Source organism: Chrysoperla carnea, chromosome 2 (assembly GCF_905475395.1).
Source record: "Chrysoperla carnea chromosome 2, inChrCarn1.1, whole genome shotgun sequence".
Taxonomy (NCBI): Eukaryota; Metazoa; Arthropoda; class Insecta; order Neuroptera; family Chrysopidae; genus Chrysoperla; species Chrysoperla carnea.
Genome location: NC_058338.1, coordinates 98,110,552 through 98,127,637, shown reverse-complemented (window position 1 = coordinate 98,127,637; position 17,086 = coordinate 98,110,552).

Sequence of the window (17,086 nt, the reverse complement as noted above, 5' to 3'; positions counted from 1 at the left end):
CTGCTTGACCTACAAGCAGGACCTACGCGAGCGCGGCGGCCACTGTTCGGCCAGCTACTGTGCTGCCAAAAGATATGGGGGCTCTTGTCAAAGTGGTGAAACAACATCTTTCACCACAGGAGCGTGTACATGCAACCCCTGCTGCAGATCAAGTTGCAAAGAGACAAAAGAAAGGGCGTCAGCAACAACAGCGGCCGCTCAAAGGGTAGACACCGACGCAAGTTTGGGCAGGAAAGGGAAAGGAATTAGCGCAACAGGAGATAGTAAGGTCTCTCACTACTACATCAGAGGGTCCCAAAATCTCTGTTGCTCCAAAAAGAAAAATTGCAGAAAGGCAGACCAGGAAGGAGTTTGTTCCAGTCGTGAAGCGACTGATGCCTCCGGCAACTCAAAAGAGGTCTGCAATACAACAAAAACTGTTAAGGCCTCCAGTTGCAACACCAGGCCTTCTTTCACCTATTTTCAGGTCGGCTTCTCTCGGGGACATCAACACTACAAGTGATCTCGAGATCGTTACGTCCTCGAATAGTGGATCAACTAGCTGCTCGTTCAAAGTTCCGCCAAAGCAAAGCAATTCTTGTGTGGAGCCAACTGCTGTCGCTGCAGAGGCCCGTGCTGAAACATTCAGTTTCGAGCAGTTGAGGTGCTGATATTCTCACGGATTGCACGTGAGATATGTAGTATCTGGACATAGTGGCCACTTTCGGGAACATTCTCGAATCAGGGTTATTAAGGGAGACATACGCAAGAACAAAGGAAGAAATCGATAAACTCTCAGGCAGCAGGCTGCTGAGATATATCGATAAATTCTCTTCGTTCATAAAGGATTACCTGCGTATAGACGATGATTTTATCAAGGCTTCCAGGTACAGGCTAAGACCTAGACCAGCACACTGCAAGAGTGAGGTATTGCTAGAAGAATCTAGCGATCTTCAGTATAGTTTTTAGAATATTTTAGTTGCGTTTATAGTGTATATTTTAGACAGTTTAAAAGTATATTTTAAATGTTTTTTATATATAAGTGGTAGATATATAAGTGTTAAATTATTTTGTGACGTCAATTTTATTATGTGATATAAATTTTTGTGTTTAATTATTTCTTTAATATACTTGTCTACTTACCAGAGCTTTGTCTTTTTTGTAAGTGGAGGAAAAGATTACTAATGTGTGGACGGGCTGCTAATGATCTAGGCAATCGATGCGGCTCTAAAATCTCTAAAAAAAAATCTACAAACTTCCTAAAGCTTTTATTTATTTATTTTTCTATATTAATTTTTATAAAATTATACCGCTTTCAGTGTTGTAACCATCGGATGCAAGATTGATAAAAAAAAGGTATGCATAATGTGAAGATAAAAATTCAATAAATAAATAAAAAATATTAATGATAGTGACATAATTAACAGTAAATAATTTGCCTTTTTACCTACAAAAACAGTGACTATTCGTTGAAATTTTTTTTACGATAAAAAAAAAATTGACAAAAAAGATATAATTATACAAAAGATATAGATATACTACAGTAAAGGTTATCACCATTTTTGGCCTGTAGTGGTACGGAGATATTGGCCGAAAAGTTGTTTTCTCGAAATGGCAGCACTTTCGCCCTCAAATTTGTAAGAATTTTAGGCATTTACATTCCGTACGTGACACTGAACCTGTTTACAAAAAAAACTCCTGTAATTTAGTGCAAGAAAAAATTCTCAATTATCTATAATTATAATAACGCGCAATAACTTCAAAAATATTAATTTTAGAAAAGTTTACAGTAAAAGTTGTTAGGTTATTAGCATTTTATTATTTAAACAAAAAGCTTTTGTCCTAAATTTGAGAATTTGAATTATACGTTACATAAGTATCTGATTTACACCAAAAAAGTATTATTAAAAAAAAAACACTATTTGCATTATGTATTTTGCATTTTCATAAAGCAATTCAAAACTTCGAAAACAATGTAGTCAAGGCGTCTCGAATGACATCACGACTTGAAATAAAAATATTTTTTTTGTATGCAAGTTTAAGCAATTGTAATTAAATAACTTTCTATTGAAGTTCTATTGAAGTTGAAATTGAAAATTATTTATGAATATCGTTAGTTAACAATGTAAAATTACAATACGTCTTAGAATTTATAGTTCCTAGCCTAAGCTTTACCTATAATACATCATCTTATTAAATACATCGAAATATATAAAAACAAGACAATAAAGAAAAATATTTACAATTTAGATTATACCGAATCAGTTGTAATCGATATAATGTGGCATGCGGTATCGTTTCCTGAAAAGCAAAGTACGCGGGTCAAATTGGTAACGTTCATTGATTTCCGGGAAAGGATTTTTGCGGGATGATTGAAAATAGGATTTCGAAATAGTTTGGATGAAGGTTTTGATTGTGGGGTGCCCAGTTTCTCTGTGGAGAGCTTCAGCCGGATATCGTAGGATGTAGGTAGGTATGTTGAATTTGGAAAGTTTGTGGATAAGTCCATCGTGAAAAACCGCATCGCAAGCCTTTTCAATGTCCACAAGGACCATGCCTGTGGATTTATTTTAGTTAAATCCAAAATAAATATGGTCAGTGAGCCGCGAAGCTGACTAACTGTAAGTGATTCGGTCTGAAACCAAACTGTTGAGGAATTAATTGCGTTCGTGGATATCTTCATGCGACTGCAGCCGGTTCAAAACTACTTTTTTCATGACCTTGCTGAGAGATGGGAGCAAGCTGATGGGTCGGTAACTTAGAGGCGACTTAAGTCGTTTTCCGGTTTTTCCTAACTTTGGCAGTTTTACAAATGTCAGAAAAATAACCAAGTCTCAAGCACGCAATATAGATATAACAGTGTGCTACGGTCTACATACATTAATGTGTACAAATTATGTTTTTTCTTTCTTAAAATATAGCACAATATACCTGGAAAATACATAAACAATAAAAATAAGTCAAAAAATAATTTTGTCCCGCTAGCTTGCATTAGACGAAACACTGTGCGATGACGTCATTTTATCTTATTGGAATGTGTGTTAGTACTAGTAGCATTTTGGTTCTTTAGAAAAAAAGACGATGCCGTTTTTATCCGTTTTTATGATACAGGAATGCCTCAAACTATTAATTAATTGTTTTAGACAATTTAAATTACTCTTATATATGAAATGCCGATAAAAAGTATTTATTTTATTATACAAAAAAATTGCCTTGGACTTGGTAGAAAAGAAAAACAGAAAACAATTTCAATGATTAGGTAATGTAATTAAATAAATTCAACACAGTGATTTGATTTGATTGGGTTATTCTTTCTATCAAATATAGAGTGCGCAAAAAAAAAAACAGAAATATGTCAAATATTACCTGAAAGTTTATGATTACCTAATGGTTTTCAATATTGGTGTAACTAGAGATTTTTCTTTGGATTGTCATCCGGTCAGCGGCCCCCAAAATATTCTCAGGGCTATGGAAAAATAATCTTTTTTAATCTACTTTTTTTTTTGTTGATATTTTGAAATTAAAATGAAATTTTTAACATAAATATTTATCGAGGTATGGACTTTTAAAGTTAAAACTCTTTATTTAAGTCTAATAATCGATTACCTTTATAAATAAAAACGTCATTATAAATAGTATCAAAGATGATAGATAAAAATTATAGGATTTTTCGAAATAAATTTGGATTTTTTACCCCAATTTTCTAAATCAATTTTTGTATTATATAAATACGTATTTCAACTACTAAGGAGTCATAATCGATATGGATTCGCTATAAATATCATATGTAAATCATTGCTAATCTGGTGACATCTGCACACTGGTATGTTGACAAGCATATATTGGTGTGCACACAATTTATGCTTTTCTTTCAAGTATCTGACAATTTTGTCGGATAAAGGAATACATAAAATATCCATTCGTAGGGAGTCCTCAATAACAGCTCCGATTTTGATGTTTTTTATACCATGTATATGAAATATATTAAGGTATATTAAGTTTAGTCCCAAGTTTGTAACGCTTGAAAATAGTGATACTACCAATAAAATTTTGGTACAGGTGTCTGTCCGTCTATCTGTCAACACGATAACTCAAAAACGAAAAGAGATATCAAGTTGAAAATTTTATAGCGTACTAAGGGCGTAAAAAGTAAAGTTGAGTTCGTAAATGAGCAACATAGGTCAATTGGGTCTTGGGTCTGTAGGACCTATTTTGTAAACCGTTAGAGATAGAACAAAAGTTTTAGTGTAAAATGTGCTTTACAGAAAAATTAAACAACTTTTGTTTGAAACATTTTTTCGTAAACAACACTATTTACCCGCGAGGGCGCATATTAGGTGAAAATTTTTTAGTATGTATTATAAGGGAATATCTGTTACATATGTGTGGCTATCTAAGAATGGATATCTTTCTTTACTTCCATGTCGTAAAAAACAAACGATTTCGTTATCAACACTATCTTTATATGGTATTTCAACAATTAACTCAGTCAATTGTTTGTTTTCACTTGTTTTTTTTCAAAATGATTCTTTTTGTATATTGTAGCGATTTGGGCTGGGCGTCGATATATCAGTCGCAACATTGATTATTCCCCACCAGATTAGTAGGGGAAGTGTTTCTGATTTTAAACAATATACAAAAATAATTATTTTGAACAAAAAAAAAATCATCAAAATCGGAGCTGTTATTGAGGACTCCCGAGTAAAAACTATTGATGCGACTAATTGTGATGTCAGCCTTCATAACATATACCACGTGATCTTTTTTGGGCAATGATATTCGAGTATTTTATCACCTGATTTTGACAACTAAACAATAAAAATTTTCTAAATCCAAATTTTAAAAAAATATAAAATAACAGAAAAAATTTTTGTAGATGTGTATTTTTTGGTTAAAAGTTTTTATACCATGCATATATGAAATATACATAGTATATTAAGTTTAGTCCCAAGTTTGTAACGCTTAAAAATAATGATGCTAGGAAAAAAATTTTGTCATAGGTGTTCATAGAATCACCTAATTAATCCATTTCCGGCTGCCCGTCCGTCCGTCCGTCCCTCCGTCCGTCTGTGGACACGATAACTCAAAAACGAAAAAAGGTATCGAGCTGACTTTTTACAGCGTACTCAGGACGTAAGAAGTGAGGTCAAGTTCGAAAATGAGCATCATAGGTCAATTGGGTCTTGGGTCCGTAGGACCCATCTTGTAAACCGTTAGAGATGGAACAAAAGTTTAAATGTAAAAAATGTTCCTTATCAAAAATTAAACAACTTTTGTTTGAAACATTTTTTCGTAAACATCACTGTTTACCCGTGAGGGCGCCAATTAGGCGGAAATTTTATAATATGTGTACAAACTATACACTAAATGTCGGTCGGTAATGCAGAAACCTATAAAGTCATTTACATATGTACTATACTTTATTAGTTATGTATGTGTCACATGTTTATATGTGTTATGGGATAAAGAAATCAACACTGACTATGCATGGTATTTCAACAATTAACTCAGTCAATTGTTTGTTTTCACTTGTTTTATCTCGATTTGAGAACGTCAATTTTTTATTGCGAATATAACGAAAGGGTTGAATTCACATCTAAGTTCTATAAATTTTCAGTAGATGTCGGTGAGAGTTATACAATTTCCCTCAAACAATCTGTGTTGTGTGTGTGTTTGAATTTCAAATATTAGCTAGCAATACTATACATTCTCATTTAAATATTGGTTTTCAATTACTTGTATTTTCCATAGTTGTGATAAATCGATACTTGCGATCGACACAATGCGTAAGAAGCTACGCTTCTGTCGGGTAAAATTGAAAAAAATAAATTTTTCTTTTAAATTTTATATTTTTCTAATACAGTTTATGAACTCCTTAGAGTAAACGAGTTATGATCTAGCTACGTCAATGACTTTCAGATTTAGATACGAAAATGGAAATAGCAATTCTTTCTCACCTTATAGTATTTCCTAACACACCATTTATTTTTTATTGAACTTGACCACTGAATATACGGTAATGGTTAATTAAAATCACCAATCAGTCACCATAAAATTTATAGACAATCAATTTTTTCTACTAAATCTTCGACCGTGACATTTGGTACTAAAATCAAAGACACAGAATAGATAATGTTTTTTTTACCGAAATTGGTAATCATTTAATTGAAATTTTTCGATTTTTCGGCCGATATTTACGATCTTAAAAACAATACATTTGAAGATCGAGCCAATATTTAGAGAGATTGTTCCAAACTGCTTACAATACATTGCTAAACTATTAAAATTTGTTTTTTTTTGTACCACTTAAAAGCAGCTTGGTTTCTACATGATGAAATAACTACAAAAATTAAGCGTAAGGTGTCGCTGCTGCGAATGTTACAGCTTGCTAGCATAAAAAATGGCGGAACAACAAAAAATGAAAAATATAATCCAAAATTAGTGGGTTTAAAAAATTTAAAAAAATCATTCAAATACGGTAAAAATTAGTCAAAATATTCAAAAAATTGATGTTGAATTTAAGCTCAACCACACGCAAATTTTATCCAATTTGGAGTAATCAATTTGGGCCATAAATTTCAAATATTTGGTCAAATTTAACTTATCTTCAATAAATTTCGAACATGCAGTATCGTGAGTTCTACATTTGGTATAAGAGCTAATATAAACGAATAACTACCACAACAAATGAAAATATACAACCCAAAATTAGTGGTTTTAAAAACAAAAGATCAAATACGATAAAAATTCACCAAAATATCAAATAATTGATTTTTTGAACTTCATAACACCATGAAATTACAAAAAAATTTCATTTTGCTCGACCACACGCAAATTTAATGTGATTTGGATCAATCAAAAATGTAATTTAACTATTTTTGGGCCATTCTTTTCAAATATTTGGTCAAAATCGTATTTTCAATAAATTTCGAAAATGTAGTAGCGTAACCTCCACATGAGGGCTAATATAAACGAATATCGGCTAATTATCTCCCTAATATCGGCTAACCGACATTAAGCTTCGCTCAAATATCGGTTATCCGATATATGAGTGTAAAAAAATTACTTTGTGTAGCTACATGATTTCATACCAGCCCCCAAAATAACGTTTTTCAGTTCTATACATGCTACAAAGATGCGATTTCGACCAATCGACTCAAAATAAAATAAGATAACAGAATACTTCGCAAAATTTACTTACTGACATTGCAAATCCCTCTAAAATGAAAAAACTACCCTAAAACTGCCCTATTCACTTCTATTCTTAGAAAGACGGATCATATTAAAATAAAGCTTTATTCTATTGTACCTATAATTAATTTCCTAATAGCGGATACTAAAAAAAGTTGTAATATCGGATATTCGTTATTATGTAACCCTGTTGAAAAACACGATTTTGGCCGACATTCAGTTATTTAAACAAAACTCTTTCCAGACAAAATGTAAAATGGTTTTTTGTTTTCTGAAGTTTATATATTTTTTGGTGATATCTGTAGAAATTGTGATTCTAGACCATCATCTATTACGTATTTTTATTTTGTTAAAAAAAGTATACGATGTTTGGGTTCATTCCCCTCTGTGAGTGTATGGTACTTATTTTAAAGACAAACGACAGTCCATCACGCGGGCCCCATTCATGCCATTTGTTACTTAGCCCACTACATATTTCCTAAATTTGCAGCGTATGTAAAATATACCTACAATAATACAGCTTATATAGAAGGTTGTTACTCTTATCCATAATTTAAATAGGATCAGTATCACGTACTGAATTTAAAGGCACAAAATTCTTACAAAAATAGTCGGGGGAAGTGCCACCATTTTAAGGAAAACCGTTCAAATTTGTAAGAGTTTTGTACATTTACATTCAGTACGTGATACTAAACCTATTTTTAGAAAAAAATAACTCCTGTAAATTAGTGCAAGAAAAAATTCTCAATTATCTGTAGCTGTAGTGCGACATTGAACGCGTAATATCTTCAACAATATTCATTTTAGAAAGAAAAGTTTTAGAAAATTCGTAGATTTAAAAGATTTTATTGCTTAAATAAATATTAGAAGAGATATCGGTCAAATCAATAAGTAAATCGTCATAGTCGTATAAGCCATAAACGGTTAGTGCAAAAAAAAGTTTACAAAAAAGATAGAAAATTTAATAATGTACAATAAAGAATATTACCATTTTTGGTCTACAGTGCACAGTTATGGAAATATAGCCCAAAACGCTTTTCCTTAAAATGCAGGCACTTCCCCCGCCTATTTTGGGAAGGATGCAGAAAAAAATTTTCTGTAGTCTGAAGTACAATGTTTATCTATAGTTTTGAGCATTTGTGTATGACGGCGTCTGATGCAAGGACACCACTTGATTCGCCTCAAGGAACGACTATCCAAACTTGTTTTTTCCGACCTTGGGATGTGGGAGGGTCAGAGACAATGGAGATTGTATATATATGCAAGTAAGAGTATAATTATGCACTCGTCAAAAAATGAATTATAATATGTATGAATTATTTTATATGCTAGATGCAAGAATATACATAATTGATCGTGAGCCCACTATGAAGTGGAATTTCTATGATCGTTTTTTGGAGGCAGCTTTTTGTGATAAAAGATAAGTTTGATAATAAAGAAAAATAAAGTTTTAACCATAACTCTATAGAATCGAATTGAAGAAAATCGATTTTCGTATTTCGACGATGTTTTCTTGTATGCCGTTTATGTTAGAAGAATCAAATCTCGAAGATTGAATTTGATTTTCCAATCCCTTTGACAATTGTAAACATCTGGCCTTTTATTTATAACAAATTATGCAATCAATGAGTTTCTTTTCGCGCAAACAACAGGCAAAAAAAACCATCGTCTTTATTATACCACTCTTATATCTATCATTACAAATTATTCATTCGCAAATTCTATATCAACCTCGGGGGTCTATTTCGAGTAAAAGGTGGGAAATATAGGGGTGGGGGTGAACAAAGCGAAACTAAATTGTAAATTGAGTGAAACGCAGATGATTTTAGATTTGGTGAAGCACAACAAACTTGGGTGGGTCTTAAACAAAGGTTGCTACGGTTGATTCCTCCAGGGGTTAATAGCTAACAGAATAAATAGACAAGCAGACTACGAGTAAACAAATTTGAAGGTTACTGCTTCAAATCTGCAAATATCTTGCCTTTTATTAATTACAGAAAAAAATCGTCGAAATACGAAAATCGAAATCCATACATTCTACACCACGAGCCACGATTAAAAATTTTTTTGTTATAACCAAACTTTTCTTTATCATTGCTCCAAATGGCAGGGAAAATGAATCATTGAAATTTCGTTTCATGATAGGCTAAGGGTCAATAATTGCATTTATAAAAATACAAATATGATGTATCAGAGATCACAGTCATGGTCGTCAACTGTGTCTTGTTAAAATAAAAATTAAAAATATTTTTTAAAATGTCAGTCATTGACCTAATATTCTCCTAATATGCAGTTTTTTTAATTGTTTTGTATATTTGTCGCATTAATTCATTTACAAGTGTGTTTTAAATATTATTATGCATGCCATTATTTTTATGAAATAAAAAATTTAAATAATTTCTTGACACAGTTTTAGTATAAAATTAGTAAATATTATCACTAATTACTAATAATATACTAATAGGTAGCTGCTAATTTTTATTTGAAATCAAATTTTTAGTGTACATACAGTTTTCGATATTTATTTAGTAATAAGTAAATATTTGTTTAGACTTAAAGTAGTTACACACTTTTTGACCATGGGGAATGGCTTCTTAATGTTATCAAAAACAAAAATTCAAGAAACTTGCTCCTGAATGATTTTATCTTGGGGTTTTTTGAAAATTATTGAAAAAAGGCGGTCTTTTGGGTTTTTTGGGAAAATTTGGGGAAACGTATTTTGAGCTAATAAGACTCGACCCCTGTATCTTTACCCGTTCTCTAGTTATAAGCTATTGAAGTTTTGAAATTGAAAATTTTTTTTGGCGGGGTCCCGGTCGGAGGGATTATAATGGTATGAAAAGGTAGTATTTTGTATGTACTATGTATGATATTTTGTTTTTTTGAATTTTGTATTAATGATAGAAATATAGATCTATAACTGTTTGTTTTTGAAAACTGATGGACCACCGCTGAAAATGGAGGGGGTTATCGAGCAAAATGAACCCCATCAGGTCAAAGTATGACCAAATATTTACAAAATATCAAAAAAAAAACAGAACTTTTTATTAACTTTCCTGGCTGTAATTGCAGAATTAACATTTTGGTAATTTTTCAAAGATTAATTACAAAAATTAAATTAATTAAAATCACATTTTTAATTAATAATTAAATTTAATAAATAGAAATATTAAAATTTTTACAAAAAAAAAAGTTTTTTACAGGGCTTGAAAGCGGGGCCTGTGGATTGAGAGCAAAAACTGATTCTAGATAGCGAACGCTTAAATTCTTGTTAAAATAAATAGAAAATTTTGCATGAAAAAGCAATTCCAAATACTTTTAAATTTTAGGTCTGGATTTCTTAAATGTCTGTTGATATGCCAATGAATTTTTGGGTCCAAGAATTACACACAATTTGACATATGGCCAAAAAATAAAAAATTGATATCTCGGATTCTAGTGGGCCTATCGGGACGAGTCTTGGTTCATTTTAAAATTTATTCAAAATGCATTAAAATGCACCTAATTTCGATCTGACGTTAGGGGGTGCCGTAATTAATTTGTGAGGAATGCCCAAAATGTTAATGATGCAATTACTGCCAGACAAATTAATAAAAAAATTTGATTTTATGATATTTTGTAGATATTTAGTCATACTTCAACCTGACGGGTCTGCGGCGGTCCATTGAATTTAAAAAATCACATAAATAGTTCATAAAAAGTATTTCCTTTTCATACTATTACAATATCGACCCTCTCCCATCGTTTTCAAGAAAAAAAGTTGTCAATTTCAAAAATTCAGTTGCTTATAACTAGAGAACGGATAAAAATACAGGGCCGAGTCTTGACCTAAAATACGTATTTTTTAATTATCTTCAGCTTTCCCTCTTAATTTTCTCAGCGAAAATCAATAGTTTCCCCAAAAAACCGCCTTTTTCAAAAAACCCGTCCAATATAACATTACGTTCCCCAATGGTCACGAAGTGTAAACCTCAAAAAAGTTGGCTTCCAAATTAAGGGTCTGAGCTATTCATAAAGCGCCCGCTTGTGATTTAGACGAGATACACTTCCTAATGCACTTAAAGAATCAAAAATGACGAAGGTCAATTTAATTGATTTTGAGCTAGCAGGGACTGATCTTGTTTTAGCGAGTCTCAATAACAGATAAATTGTATGACTGCCGGACAATCTTTCTAAATACACGTTGTTCGTTACGATGGAGTTAATAAGAAGGAGGAAAAATAGTATTTTACTGTCGTGGTCAACTAACATTGGTAATTAAAGTATTTCTAGTGGCATAAGAGAGAACGCGATATCTTAGAACTATCATATATTGCTCATCTGTTTAACGTGATTCGTCAAAAAGTAATCTTTGTTTATTGTTTTTTCATAGACTAAACGGTGAATTTCATTCCATTTAGGCTCAAATCATTTTTAATTTGTTTATTTACATATATCTAGTTTTTTTGCAAACTTATTTTCTATAGCAAAAACCCAAACTAAAATTGTTAAAAAATATGTTCTAAATAATATGGATTACTATCCTTTTTTCGAGCAAAGCTATTTTTAGTCACGTGTCGTTAGGATCATAAAACTGTAGGTAAAAAGTCCTTCACATCGGATTTATTTTATTACTGGAATTCTTTTGTTTACCGATTTGCATCAATTATTCTGATAAATTTAAAATCATTTGATATTTGATTGTAGTTATGGTCTACTAATTTCTAAGATTTGACGAATCGTAAATAGAAATTACATAACATTTATAATTGTTTTTATCATATAAATTACAGAGTGTCTGAAAGTGTACGGATGACATTCTCAGAACAGAATATTTTGTTGAATGTAAAACTTCTGTATTGGGCAGGTCTGCCTGTGGGTACGGGAGGGATGATGATAGTCAAACTCTCAGCGAGAATTTCTCTGCATAAATTTGAATAATATAGTCCTGTAAATGCAGCCATTTATGAAACGCTAACGCTGATTTCCACTGACTAGTTAGCTATTCAAGTTCAAACTATTTCGACATTTATTGATTTTTGCGATCTTGAGACTGTTGAATAAGGATATTCGTCGCCTTTTGTGTAAAAAACCACGCGTCGAAATTATTGAAAATGAAAATGTAAGTATAAGGATGCTGTTAAAAGTAATGACAAGAATATTAATCATTGTATTGATATCGTTTGTTTATCTAGGTTCAAGGCTAGGGCTCGTGTCAAAATACGCTCAACGCTCAATGTACTCAATGCTGAATGTGTAAAGTTGCATTCCCTTTAAAGATACTAGTATTATAGCCAGGTCCGTATTCCCGGAGGAAGAATTTTAGAGTCAAGCCACGCCTCCTTTCTCCGCAGAGAATAGGGTATAATCCTTATGTCGAATTGGCCATTTTACCCATAAAAATGTGAAACTAGAAGTGATACCAGGACAAAATTTGAAAGTGAAATTAAAATTGATTTAAAAACCAAGAAGTTGTAAGCAATCAAGATTGCATTCAAAGGTTTCTATCTCCTTTTAGCAAAACAAAGTTTTATATGTAATCTCTATGGCGATACCCACACATGAAGTCACTAGTGGGTATCTTCCCCGTTGTTTAATAAGGAATTTTAAAAGTTCATATCTTGCATACTAGTAAAGTTTTTTAAAAACCAACTTCACTTTTCTGCACGGCCAGTGTAAATTCTCCACTTGAAGTGATAAAAAAAATTTAGTCCCATCCTCTATTTCTCCACATTCCGATGCTCTATTTCTCCATATTTGCACTAATGATATAGCCTTGTAAGTGCAGCCATTTATTATATCCAATCATTTAGCTCTGTACATTCTTTGGCCAGGCTATTGACTTGACCAATGATGCGAAACAGATTTTGATTGAAAGAAAAGAGAAATTTTTAAAACCTTGAACAAAATCTGCGGTGAATATGAGATGGAATTGCGGAAGCCAAGCATCCCGTTAACACGGCTTGTCTCTTTCCCAACAAAATGAAAAATTTTGATGAAGACTCTTGTGATTAACTTTTTTCTATCATTTTGCACGATTATTTTCGTGATATCTGGGTCGACGAAGTTAAAATTTGGCTAAAATGCATTATTGCCAAACCGGACGTCAAAAATTCATTCGAAGTACCCTATATTTGCAATGAAGATAACAGCGACGAATAGACCCTTCTTTTCAAGCGATCGTTTCAAAACAAACCCTTGCTCGACAGTGTCTGAAGATCGGCTAAACGGTTTAATTTTGCTCAATATACATCCCGATGTAGAGGTCGATGCGCGCAGGGTTTCGCAAAATATTTTTTCTGTACTTCCCAGAATTAACTGATAGAAAGATAATGACTGAATATCACATTTTGACATTAGGAAATGTTACTCGAAAATAGATTTTCTTGTTTTTATTGACTTTATAATCTAACATGATGAAAGTTTGATATAACAGCCCCCCCCCTCGGGTGATTTCTGTAATTAAAAAAAAGTGTAAAAAGAACTTTTGCTTAACACAAAAAATATAAATTTCGACAGAAATCGAATTAAAAAATCTGTGTTTTGCATTCAGTTTCTGAAAATGGTAAAGGATAGTCTCATGTCGGGGTACAGGAGAAAAAATTAAGAAAATCGATTGATTGGTAATATTTTTGTGCTTTATTTATAATAATACTTTTTTTATAAATATTTTTCTGGATCCGAATATTCCAAGTAATTTTTTAGTAACTACTCAACTTAAATATATTTCAATTACTTGAAATTTCCTTTTTTTTTCATTTTAAACAAAACTTTGAATACAATAAACATCAACAATCTTTTAAAATTAAATAATAATATTTATATTAACGAAACAAATAGTACACACTATTTAGACGAATAAAAGTTGAATTAATTACAATAGAAAATTGAAAAAAAACAATATACACAGTTTAGGAATCGAATACTGGATCTTTTGTTTTCATGGTAAGTGTTTTATATACTCGACTAACTCTGGTGATGATAGTATGTGCAGTTTTTTTTAATCCAGTGTTAATTGTATTTAAAGTGAAGTGGATAAAATAATGATATTGTTTTTTATTTCCAAAATAAAATTGTCACTGGATTGAAAAAAAAAAAGATGCACAAACTATCAACGTCGAGTAATTAAGACACTTCTCACGAAATTTCAGAGACTCGGTGTGTTCAATTCGTGGGGTGTGAATATATTTTTCAAGTCTCTATTTATTTAGTTTATGAAATAGAAAAAAAAAACTAATAAATTATAGACATAATAAAACTTAAATCACAGTTTAAATACATGAGCAATTATAAAATTGATATATGGCGCTCTTTTTTTTCTCATTTATCGAGAGTGCGTGAGCAAATACACTAAATAAAGAGAAGTTCCTCCCCCAGTGGGTGTGTGTAAGCTTGAACGAAGTTTAGTAATATTTAACTTAAGGCTGTTATCTTGCTATAAAATTGTTAAAAAGTTTTGGATGATATGCGCGGTAAGAGTATACGATTTACAGTGAAATAAGGTGTACAGTGGACCCTCAGTAATCCGGCGCCTGCTGTAATCCGACTATTGTTTTTGTTTTGTAGAATGACTTGTATGTTCAGAGTATAACATATAGAATTTTATCATTGGATTTGTGATTTTTCAGATTACAGGGTGGTCTTTTGTAAAAATACCGGATTATAGAGGGTGTTAGGCAGTACACTATAATTCGAAAAATTCGATAGTCCGACATTCCTTTGCAATATGTTTGCCGGATTACCGGGGATCCACTATTTGTTTAATACTGTACTACACAAATGTTTCTTACACTATATACTGATTGCAATCAATTGTTTACAATTCTAATACTATAGTTATTTCTCTTACAACCACAATATTCTAACTATAGTTGTTTCTATTCAACTATAAAATGGTTTAACTTTGCATTATAATACCTAAACAATGAAAAACTATCAATAATTTTTGTTTTTCATTTTTTTAACCCAAAACAAATACATCAACGAAAAGTTGTTTTTAAAAATTTTTGACAGTAAATTTTTTTCTGATCCGAGTTTTGAATTAAGTTTATCTCGAGTAAGAGACGGGTAATCGACTTTAGAATTACTGACACTATGCCCATATCATGATAGTTTGTACCATATCTAAATTTATTATTTATACAATAAATAATCTTCTAAGTTGCTATCGGTTTTTAGTTGCCAAATTACACAAAGTTTTTCATAAAAATTCTATAATTGCTTATGTGTTTAAACTTTCTTTGCTTGAATGTAGGAAAAGTACCTTTGTTTTTTTTTTGTTTTTTTGTTTTTTAATTTTTTTAAACAATTAATTATATTATTTATACATTTATACATTTTTATTACATCATTCAGATTATTCAGTTTGTTAATCGTGTTCTGAGCACAACTTAGCCTTGCTAGATCTAAATTAGAAGCTCAGCATATCTGAACATTAAAGTTGTTCTGAACACGTAGATTATAAAATTATTTTAATTACAAAAAATATCCCATTTACTTAAATTTTTAAATATTATTTGGCACGACAATATTTTGAAAAAATTTTATAAACTTTTATTTTTTAATTATTATTTTTTTACTAAAAAATTTACAAAAATACATGTAGAAAACATTTACAACATGCCAGAGCAAATTTTCTAATAAAATGAACCCTTCAATTATCAAGGAAAATATAAAGGGTTCCTCGTAATGTCCGTAACTTATCATAGCAGTGTTATAGGTTCTAAACAGAAAAGTCTTTAGCTAAGGATAATTTTAATAGAATCTAGTTTTCATTTTCATACAAGATTTTAAGTATAACAAGTGAAAACAAACAATTGACTGAGTCAATTGTTGAAATACCATGTGTGGATTACGCTATCGTTTGTTTTACGTCAGGTAAGCAAAGGACGATAGTCACTCTTACACACTAAGTAATAAGAATATCTTTCTTCTCACTTCCTCAGTGGATATACTATATAAGCTATAAATAAACCAACACATACATACTATATGTAACGTATAAATTTAAAATATATAATTTAATATTATGTAATAATTATATACATAATATATAATGTTCGAAAAATATTTTCTTTCTCAAATTATTAAACTATATGAGTATTAATAAAAAGGTTCATTTTATTCGATTTTAGCTCTATATTCGAAATAAATCGATTTTAGACAATATTTTTCTTACTTCAAAATGTATATTCATCTAAAATAGATAAAATAGTTTTTTCCTTATACGAATCAAAGAGTAGATAACGATATAAAAATAATCTTTCAAAAAAAGTAATTTATTGAAAATAATTTTTATTATAAACATTTTTATTGGAATATTTTCATAATATGTGCCGAATTTCTTCAATTATCAGAAAAAAAGATTTCATAATTAATTCATGTTTCATGATGTTAGTTCGAGCTTTTTCAAAAAATATTCATCCAATAATTTGAATGAATTTAAAAGTTTTGAATATTACCAAATAATTAATTACCACACTTGATAAAAAACTAAGAATGATAAAAATTTAATTGAATTTCTATTCCAAGTAAAACCATGGAACTGCTCCTTTTTATGTTTTATTAGCTGCTCCAATTATATTCTCTTTCTTTCCGCAAGAATTTCTGCACCATTAGAAATTTCAAAATATTAAAATCATTTGTGGGCCAGCCCATATAGTATTTATACATTTTACAAAAATCATTTATAATTTATTTTTTTTCCAAATTTTGGAAATTGTTTAAATTTTGAGTGCCATTTTTTTTTTTTTTTTTTTTAAATAAAAAATATTTCTACTTTACGCAATAACTTTTTCTAGAGGTATTTATCATAATCAGTTTCTCAATGTTATTTTAACAAAAAAAATTCTAGAATTTTCTTACATCTAGGATAAGAGATCATATGCATATATGCAGATATTTTAAGCTGAATACAAGAACATAATTCTCGCCCTTT